Below are 9829 nucleotides of genomic sequence, written 5' to 3' on the forward strand. Positions count from 1 at the left end.
AGGACTGCAGTACAGTGTCACTCACATGGATGACTTGCGTGGTAGAAGCTCAAGAACAAGGATGTCAAACTCCAGTCCTCGAGGGCAGCAAACAGGCCAGGTTTTCAGGATATCCCTACTGAAAACCTGGCCTGTTTGGGACCCTCGAGGACTGGAGTTTGACATGCATGCTCTAGACGGAGCACAGCTGTGGGTGGGAGGTGGATTTGCTTTGCATCAAATGGTTTGGAGCAAGGTTTATTGTATGTACACTACCGACACACTTTATTGAAGTGTGGTCGGTACCGCAAGCCGGGAAATCTCCCGGCTTGCTAGTGGCCGCCCCTCGGCGTGCCGCGCGTCATAGACGCGCGGTCACGCGTCATCGGGAGCGTGCGCCCGCTGCACGCGTGTCCAGGGGCTCCCCGAGGGAGCCCTGGTGTCCCGCGATCGCGGGACAGCGGCAGGGGGTTCCGGGGGACCCGGCGGACCCGGCAGCGGTAGGGAGAGCGCCCCGATCGGAGGGCGCTCTTCCGCTGCTTCGGCGTGCGCCCGTCACACTCGGGCGCGCGCCAGGCTACTGCTGCGGCACAGAACGGGCAAATGCTCGAATAAACTGTGCCGCAGCAGTATTATCATAATAACAATGCAATGCTTAACTTTTATTTCAGGAGGGATGACTGCAGAACAGAAGTGAATATTGAAGCCATGTGTTCCTTTTCTTGCAAAAGAGAAAATTTGAAGGACAGTTGAACAGAATGAAAATTACTACACAGAGACAGATAAGCAATGTGTATATTTCTCATTTACCATTTAGTATTTGTCGTTTTATTGACTCCACACAATCCGGCTGCTACGGGTTTCACATTGAACATTTTCATCTCTACTCTACCCCTTCCTGTGATCTGAACCATGCAAGTTTTCATTGATTCAATACATCATGAGTAGAGTGTGGCTACAGTATGAAGTAAAGACCCAAGGACCACATCTACTACCATTCATAACAAGAACATGTGCAGTAGCGCACAGCTGCAGTTCTATGTGATTGTTATGAAAGGTTGAGGTGGTTCAATTCTATGAATCTGGAGTGGGATGGATCCTGTTTGCATCACATGGTTTCATCTAGGCCAGTAGATTATATAACTCTCAGTACAGGTTACACATGGCAACAGTATTAGTGATGTAAAGAGGAGGAAAGCTTCAATGTGGAGAACAAAGCCAAGTAATGTTGAAGTTACTCCTTTTACCATTTACTTGGTCAGTCTGTACTGTCTACTCCCCACACAGCTGCTAAGGGTCTTCCATTTTAAATACTTTCACCTCCTATTCTGCACTGCTTTGCTGCCCATTATTTAGAGATGCGTTCCAGTCATGTTTACCACTCTGAATCTCTCTGCAGTCATTGATTCAGCACATCATGGGTAGAGCATGGCTACAGATACAGAAAGCTTTTATTATTTTACCGGCTGATCATCCATAATATTGCATTAAAACATAGAATATCACTTAATTTCCAAAAGATTCAGTGATGCTGATAATGCAGAATCTCACAACATTTCCCATCATAATGCCATAATGCACCAGAGGAAGAAATAATCCTTGCTATATCTGTACATTGTGTGACGTATTACCTCCATGACCATTGATAGCAAGTACATCTTCTGTATAGAGCAGCTGTGTTATGATGCAGTTATTGATCATCATTGACATAATCACAAGAATCTTATGCAAAGGGAAATTGTCCGCAGCGAAGTGAGATGTGTGCCTGTTTTAAGTCCTCCAGCTTAACGCCCCTACACCTCCCACTACACAGACATACTTACTTATGCATACACTGACATCTGGCATACCTACACACACCCCAGGGCCACTTCCTTCCCCTGATGTCAGGGAGAGGATGGGCATGCAGAGTGCAGTAAGTCTCCACGTTACTCTGGCCAACAGTCTTGGCCTACCCCCAGCATCTGTCACCCACAACATCTGTTCCCTCCTTGTAAAGTGCTGAACTATCTCACCTGGGTCAGTGCTATAGCTGATCACAGTGCCCGATCATGATGTCACTGTGACAGGCAGCAGTGCAGATTGACCGGTCAATCAATGCAGTGCCGCACCATATGCACTAAATGAGATTTCCGTGCCCCCTGTCAGGTTACTGCCTGGGCAGTGACCCTGCTCACACCCTCCCCTAGTTCCACCTCTGACCACAATTATCTCTCTTGGAGAGTGTAGCAAATTGGTGTTGGTGGAATCTCACCTCTGCCATGCATGGTCACAATCTGGGCACAGGACCCAAATAGTGGGCAATGTGGCACTTCTTACAGTAGAGAATAAGTAACTATATTCTTTACTTGTGTATTAAGGACCTTATTTGCATTAAAATTCAGTCCCCATGGGACCAAGACTTTCTGGCTTACTGAACAAAGTGGAATTGTTTCGTAGAGGGTGGAGAATTGTATTTTATCTGAAATTACCCCCTCTGCACAAAATACAAACAATTATACACATACACGTACCTTGTGGAAGTTGTTGCCCTCTATCTTCCTGTGGTCTCTCCCTGTTTCTCACCGTGCCTCCTCCCATTTCCTTGCACCTCTGCGTCTCCGCATATATCCCTATACTCAGAGCCGGCTCCGGTCAGTGACATGGGATGCCCAAATATGAGCATATCCATACATGGGCATCCATGCCACTGACCGGAGCCCACTCTGTTGCGGATATGGAGAGAGACTGGGAGATTTACATCCCCTTATAATTCATATGGTGCATAGTACCGGCACGTATTGTTTTACCGTTACTGTGTACCTTCCTACTTTCACACTGGTACAGTATGTGCTGCAGTGGGACTGAGAGGGATATATTGGTAACACATAGTCATTGTTGGGGGAATTCAATCCATTTTGAAAATAGTAATGCAATGTTTTATACTTTTTTTTTTGCAGTAATGAAGAATGAAAAAGTTCTGTTAAAATTGAATTGGAGGTGAACTGGAATCATCATCAACTCTGCACCAGTGTGAATTGATGTTCTTTAATGTTCTGATAAGGTACATGCAACATCTCTTCCTCAACCCCTACACCACTCTCTGCCTCTTGCCTCTCTCTCTCCACCTCCCTGCTAAGCGTATTAACCCATCTAATGTAATCCACATTCCATGTCTCACTTTACTCTTCACTTCTCACGTGCCCTCTGGAATGTCTGCTCTCTGACTAACAAGGTCTATTTGTACATGACCTCTTCTGCTCTCATCATCCACCACTTCTCATTCCCCTCACCCCTGTCCTACTCGATACCTCAGCTTAATTGAACTCTCTCCTCTGACATCTACCCTTATCTCTAACCTCTCCTCACTTTCTGCTTAAACTAACTATCTTGTTAACTTTTACAATGCTATCATCTCCTCCTCCTCCCTCCTCCTCCTCCCTCCTCCATCATATATATGCCCCTTCTAGGCTCTGACACACTCATCCCTCTACGGCATGATTATCATGGGCACATGCTTGGTCATCCACAGTGTGTGCGAGCGATGCAGAGCCGCCTCGGACCTCAGTGCAGGGATTGCTGCATACCCCCAGCATCTGTCACCCACAAACAATACACACACTAATACTCCCCACAATACACACTATAATACCTCCTCAATACTAATCTCCCCAATAATATTATAGCTCCAAACACAATATACACAACACCCTTACACAAGATACACAATCTAGTACTCTCCTCTGCACCTCTACACACAATATAATACTCCCACACACACAATATACACACTACCCTCCTACCCCCATAAAATACAACCAATAATACACACACACTTTGTGGATGTTGGGACCAGCTCCCGGCATGCACCAGTGAAAGAGAGAGGCCTGCCGAAGCTCGGAAGAACTCCCTCCATCCGTGCCTTCCTCCGTTTCACATCTTCTCCCTGTCTCTCTCTCTCCCTCCCTTTCCTTGCATCTCCCTGCGTCTTTACGTATACCCAGTCAGTGACGGCTCTGGTCACGTGATGCCTTAATATGGGCTTATCCATATATGTTCATCCACGTCACTAATGTGATGCCCGCACTGTTGCGGAGCTGGTACTTACGACGGGCACTTATTGTTTTATCAGTACTGCGTACCTGACTCTACCGGCCTACTTTCAACACTAGTACAATATGTGCTTCACTACGAGTGAGTGGGGAATATTGGCATCACACAGTCACTGTTGAATATGCCATTCAATCCATTTTGAAAATAGTAATGCAATGTGGTTTTGTTTTGTTTGCTTTTTGCAGTAATGAAGAATGGAAAAGTTATATTAAAATTAAATTGGAGGGGGACTAGATTCAGCATTTCATCATGAACTCTGCACTTGTGAGAATTTAACTTCTTGAATACCCTGACAGGTACACGCAACATTAAGACTATAATCTGCTGTGCAAGCTTTCGTGCTATACCTCCCCCTCAGGTTTTGATTTATACATTTGCTCCCTCAATTCATGTCCTCTAATATTTGAAAGCTCTCTCCTAGCATTTTCTCTTTACCACAGAACGTCATCCCAATGTAACCTCTCTCTTGTTCTTTCTGCTTGCTGTTTCCTCACTCCTCTGTTAAACTTTTCTAATTTCTCTAACTTCCACACTCCTGCTTTTATCCACATGTTCTCCTCTTTCCTTCCCCTACCTTTGCATGTGTCTACACACTGCACCATTTGTACAGACCTCTATTGCAGCTATTTCTGCACTGCTCAATGAAAAGCACTCTTTAATATCCTATTCTCTGTGCCCCCTCTCTCTGCGCCCCCTCTTTTGGCGCCTCCTCTCTCTGCGCCCCCTCTCTCTGCGCCTATCTGTCTCATTCTCTCTACGTCCCTCTCTCTCTACATAGAGCTATCTCTGTCTCTCTCTACACCTATCTCTGTGTCTCCTTCTATGTTTGCTGATGTGTGGGATATCTCTTATAATCTTGAACCTGCTCATATACACATCGAGCCTCCCTGCCTCTGCCTCCCTGCTAAGAGTGTTAACCTATCTAATGTAATCCACATTCCTTTCCTTACTTTTCTCTTCCCTTCTCCTATGCCATCTGGAATGCCCGTTCTCTGACTAACAAGGCTCTAGTTGTACATGACCTCTTCTGCTCTCATCATTCACAATCAGTCATTCCCCTCACCCCATCTTACCTGTCCCACTGATTTTCCTCTGCTTAATTAAACTCTCCTCTGACATCTACTCTAACCTCTCTCTCTCTTTCCGCTTAAACTAACAATCTTATTAACTCTTACAATGCTATCCTCCTATCTATATGCCCCCTCTAGGCTCTGACACACTTGTCCCTCTAGCCCACACCCTTGGCTAAATTCCCAAACATGTTCATCACACTTCCACTCGCTGTTCTTAATGCCTATGAAGGAAATCACACAATTGATATTTGATTTTTCTACAGTAAAAATGTCTCCAGTCCTGTATAAAGCTGCTCTCTGGGGCCAAACCACACTACTTTTTTTTCACATTCATCAACACTCAAATTTAATTTACGCTGTCTTTTTTTCCCTGTATTTGACTCCCTCCACTAACCTTCTCCTCACACTTGCCATCCTTCCTTCACTTCTCCTCAAGCATTTGACTACTTCAGAGGCAAGGTGGATGCCACCCACAAGGAGATTCCTTCTGTCCCTTCCCCCTTCTCTCCTTCTACCTAATTCTCCTTCTGCATTTGACTCCTTTTCTTCTCTTACAGAGCTGGAAGCTAATCATCTTCTCTTCTCCCTCTACCACATGCCCTCTAGATCGTATCCCCTCACACCTTACTGCATCTCTTAGTCCCCACTCTCACCCACATCTTCAATTCCTCCCTATTCTCTGGCTCTTTACCCTCTTACTTTAAGCCTGTAGTGGTCACCCTTTTCTCAGAAACAACCTACACCCTATGTGCCTTACTAACTACCGCCCTGTATCCCTCCTGCTGTTTGTCTCCTAATTGCTAGAATGTCAACATTCTTAAATCACATTCCCTCCTGGATCCTTTACAACCTGCCTTTCGTACAGCTCGTTCTACAGACTGTGCTTAAAGCAAATTCCCAAGGTCACTTTTCCCTACTAATCCTACTTGATCTATCTGCTGCGTTTGATGCTCTCAATCACTCTCCTCCTTCATATTCTAAACTCTCTCTTGGTATCCGTAACACAGTTCTATCCTGGTTTTCATCATAACTTTCCTGTCACACATTCTCCATCTCTGTTGCTAACATGTCTTCGTCTTCTATTGATCTGTCTGTGGGTATACATCAGGGCTCTGTTCTGAGATCTCTCTTTCTCTCTACATACTATCATTTGGTGACCTCATCAACTCTTTGTGACAATCCTATAAATAACAAATACAAATATCAGGTCATGGGAATAAGTGATTTGGACATAAAAGTAACATTTCGGAAGTGTGGACAACTAATACATCTTGTAGATTGCCTTTACAGTGTGATGTCATTGATTCAGTAGATTGTGTGCAGACCAGGACTGCAGTACAGTGTCACTCACATGGATGACTTGCGTGGTAGAAGCTCAAGAACAAGGATGTCAAACTCCAGTCCTCGAGGGCAGCAAACAGGCCAGGTTTTCAGGATATCCCTACTGAAAACCTGGCCTGTTTGGGACCCTCGAGGACTGGAGTTTGACATGCATGCTCTAGAAGGAGCACCGCTGTGGGTGGGAGGTGGATTTGCTTTGCATCAAATGGTTTGGAGCAAGGTTTATTGTATGTATTATCATAATAACAATGCAATGCTTAACTTTTATTTCAGGAGGGATGACTGCAGAACAGAAGTGAATATTGAAGCCATGTGTTCCTTTTCTTGCAAAAGAGAAAATTTGAAGGACAGTTGAAGAGAAGGAAAATTACTACACCGAGACAGATAAGCAATGTGTATATTTCTCATTTACCATTTAGTATTTGTCGTTTTATTGACTCCACACAATCCGGCTGCTACGGGTTTCACATTGAATATTTTCATCTCTACTCTACCCCTTCCTGTGATCTGAACCATGCAAGTTTTCGTTGATTCAATACATCATGAGTAGAGGGTGGCTACAGTATGAAGTAAAGACCCAAGGACCACATCTACTACCATTCATAACAAGAACATGTGCAGTAGCGCACAGCTGCAGTTCTATGTGATTGTTATGAAAGGTTGAGGTGGTTCAATTCTATGAATCTGGAGTGGGATGGATCCTGTTTGCATCATATGGTTTCATCTAGGCCAGTAGATTATATAACTCTCAGTACAGGTTACACATGGCATCAGTATTAGTGATTTAAAGAGGAGGAAAGCTTCAATGTGGAGAACAAAGCCAAGTAATGTTGAAGTTACTCCTTTTACCATTTACTTGGTCAGTCTGTACTGTCTACTCTCCACACAGCTGCTAAGGATCTTCCATTTTAAATACTTTCACCTCCTATTCTGCACTGCTTTGCTGCCCATTATTCAGAGATGCGTTCCAGTCATGTTTAGCACTCTGAATCTCTCTGCAGTCATTGGTTCAGCACATCATGGGTAGAGCATGGCTACAGATACAGCAAGCTATTATTATTTTACCGGCTGATCACCCATAATATTGCATTAAAACATAGAATATCACTTAATTTCCAAAAGATTCAGTGATGCTGATAATGCAGAATCTCACAACATTTCCCATCATAATGCCATAATGCACAAGTGGGAGAAATAATCCTTGCTATATCTGTACATTGTGTGACGTATTACCTCAATGACCAATGAGAGCAAGTACATCTTCTGTATAGAGCGGCTGTGTTATGATGCAGTTATTGATCATCATTGACATAATCACAAGAATCTTATGCAAAGGGAAATTGTCCGCAGCGAAGTGAGACTTCAGCCCCCAAACGTCTGTAATATTAATGCAATGTCTTACTTTTGTTGCAGTGAACACTGAAGAGACGGATCTACTACAACACTGTACAGAATGAGCATACGCTACAAGCAGCAAAATGATCTTGCAGTTGACAGTATGTTGTTCTGGTAATGTGCACAATTATTATTTATGGGCTACACACCACAGTGCTGGACATATTCTGTTAACTTCAACTCTACTCCTAACATGGAGATGTCTTCCTGGTGTTACTGATTCAGTACATCATATGCACAGTGTGGTTATGATATGATGGATTGATTTAATGAACCCACCAACCAATGATGACATCTGCATCATCTTCTGTAAAGTGCAGCTACAGCATGATATTATCAGCATTTGGTGCGGTATAATCAGAGGTATCTATGTGCTTTTGTGCCTGTTTTAAGTCCTCCAGCTTAACGCCCCTACACCTCCCACTACACAGGCATACTTACTTATGCATACACTGACATCTGGCATACCTACACACACCCCAGGGCCACTTCCTTCCCCTGATGTCAGGGAGAGGATGGGCATGCAGAGTGCAGTAAGTCTCCACGTTACTCTGGCCAACAGTCTTGGCCTACCTCCAGCATCTGTCACCCACAACATCTGTTCCCTCCTTGTAAAGTGCTGAACTATCTCACCTGGGTCAGTGCTATAGCTGATCACAGTGCCCGATCAGGATGTCACTGTGACAGGCAGCAGTGCAGATTGACCGGTCAATCAATGCAGTTCCGCAACATATGCACTAAATGAGATTTCCGTGCCCCCAGTCAGGTTACTCCCTGGGCAGTGACCCTGCTCACACCCTCCCCTAGTTCCACCTCTGATCACAATTATCTCTCTTGGAGAGTGTAGCAAATTGGAGTTGGGGGAATCTCACCTCTGCCATGCATGGTCACAATCTGGGCACAGGACCCAAATAGTGGGCAATGTGGCACTTCTTACAGTAGAGAATAAGTAACTTTATTCTTTACTTGTGTATTAAGGACCTTATTTGCATTAAATTCAGTCCACATGGGACCAAGACTTTCTGGCTTACTGAACAAAGTGGAATTGTTTCGTAGAGGGTGGAGAATTGTATTTTATCTGAAATTACCCCCTCTGCACAAAATACAAACAATTATACCCATACAAGTACCTTGTGGAAGTTGTTGCCCTCTATCTTCCTGTGGTCTCTCCCTGTTTCTCACCGTGCCTCCTCCCATTTCCTTGCACCTCTGCGTCTCCGCATATATCCCTATACTCAGAGCCGGCTCCGGTCAGTGACATGGGATGCCCAAATATGAGCATACCCATATATGGGCATCCATGCCACTGACCGGAGCCCGCTCTGTTGCGGATATGGAGAGAGACTGGGAGATTTACATCCCCTTATAATTCATATGGTGCATAGTACCGGCACGTATTGTTTTACCGGTACTGTGTACCTTCCTACTTTCACACTGGTACAGTATATGCTGCAGTGGGACTGAGAGGGATATATTGGTAACACATAGTCATTGTTGGGGGAATTCAATCCATTTTGAAAATAGTAATGAAATGTTTTTTACTTTTCTTTTTTTTCAGTAATGAAGAATGAAACATTTCTGTTAAAATTGAATTGGAGGTGAACTGGATTCATCATCAACTCTGCACCAGTGTGAATTGATGTTCTTTAATGTTCTGATAAGGTACATGCAACATCTCTTCCTCAACCCCTGCACCACTCTCTGCCTCTTGCCTCTCTCTCTCCACCTCCCTGCTAAGCGTATTAACCCATCTAATGTAATCCACATTCCATGTCTCACTTTACTCTTCACTTCTCACGTGCCCTCTGGAATGACTGCTCTCTGACTAACAAGGTCTATTTGTACATGACCTCTTCTGCTCTCATCCACCACCTCTCATTCCCCTCACCCCTTTCCTACTCGATACCTCAGCTTAATTGAACTCTCTCCTCTGACATCTACCCTTATCT

The sequence above is a fragment of the Ascaphus truei genome, unplaced genomic scaffold (genome assembly GCF_040206685.1).
Source record: "Ascaphus truei isolate aAscTru1 unplaced genomic scaffold, aAscTru1.hap1 HAP1_SCAFFOLD_1114, whole genome shotgun sequence".
NCBI lineage: Eukaryota > Metazoa > Chordata > Amphibia > Anura > Ascaphidae > Ascaphus > Ascaphus truei.